Consider the following 1745-nt stretch of genomic DNA (forward strand, 5'->3'; position numbering starts at 1 on the left):
AGTGACTAGTCAACAGTTAATTAATTAATAAAATCGTTTTTAAAAAGATCTTTTCAAAAAAAAGGAAGAATATTAGTCGTTAGAAAATGTAGGTGCATCAAAATTGCATATATATACTTATATAAAGACGAGTTGGATTAAATTTAAGAACCTGCAACAATAAAATGAAATGAATTTGCCACAAAGCAAATGATTAAGACAAAAAAGGCTGTACAGTGCGATTCTGAAACTGAAAGGTTTTGTTTTAAGTACCCGTTTTTATACTCAAGTACTGTTGTTGATTTTACTCGATCGTTAGTTCCAGTTAGGTAGGGATAAAGTGTGTATGGCACGTACGACTTTTACTAGAAATGTAGAACATAAATTTGAGTTACGGTATCACTGCTACCACGTGGTGGACAAAAGTGAAATCGCTAATTTCTGAATAACACCTTAAAATTACTTAAACCGTTCACTGCATTCAGGCTTAAGTCATTATTTTAAATTGAGTATTTTACGTTTTATTAGTTCCACGAAGTTCCATTAGATGGTATCATAGAGGTGTAGATGTTCACTTCTGTTAATTATCCTTCAAATGGTCCTTCAAGTTCAAGTTCAGTTTTAACCATAACACTAGGCTATAAAGGTCAGTTTCTTACTAAAAACTAAGAAACATTTTAATCTGTAAAAAACGTTAAACTCATGAGTGGTAAAAAACTGAAATTACAGGATGCGGATTGTCGTTAAGTCTCATTTCATTAGTAATTCCATTGGTGATTCTTACTCTCACTTGCATTTATTAGAAAGCGATCTATTTGATTCGTTTATAATAATTATTTTATTAATCCGCGAACAGTATTACTTCTGGTGACATTTAGGAAAAATAAATTGGTTTCATGATCTCATTTCCTTTAATAATAATTTCAATGAATTATTAACCATAACTGACCCATTGTATAACACGTTATGTTCTCTTGATGATTAAATAATAGACTTTCCTCTATTTATGCCTTCTGGTACTGAATAAATAATAAATGCTAAACTCACTAAAATATGGATTAGATGCGAATAACTTTCTACACATATAGGTAAATACTACATATTGTACACCTGTTGTTCTACACACATAACATTAATTTGTTTATAGAAAAAAAATATATTAAGAAAAAATACACAAAATTTTCTCTCAATAAATTTTATTCAAATAATAATAGGACCTAACATAATTAATTAATCCTTTTGGTAGAAAAATACTACAAGCACTCAAAAAAGTTACTGACGCTTTATTAATAGACTATGAAGCGCATTCTGTGCTATTCTTAAAAAAAATCGCTTACCTTTCAAATTTCACAATGGAACATTGATTCTAAACAGTGATAAAAAGCAACTTAAATATAAGTCAAGGAACTTTATTAAGAACGTTAACTTTCAACAGTGTAGAATGTACTTAGCCACTTATTAATTATAAAAAATCATTATTATAGGTAGTAACTAATATGAGAAGAGATGAAAGAGAATTACAAAAGTAATAGTAAAAGCAACTGATACAATTAGATATGCAAAACTGTAAAATTATTTGTTTACACAGCTTGTTGTTTTCTAATACACAATACCAATTTACCAATTAATTAAAAATGTTTATTTATGTGTACCGATAATAATAAATATTCTTATATCTTTACTGAGTTTCCTTAAAGTTATGAGAAATTTCCTGTTAGTCCCACATCCGCATTTAAATTCTTAAGGAACTAGGAAACAAATTGTGT

This window comes from Agrilus planipennis, unplaced genomic scaffold (assembly GCF_000699045.2).
Source record: "Agrilus planipennis isolate EAB-ADULT unplaced genomic scaffold, Apla_2.0 scaffold882, whole genome shotgun sequence".
NCBI lineage: Eukaryota > Metazoa > Arthropoda > Insecta > Coleoptera > Buprestidae > Agrilus > Agrilus planipennis.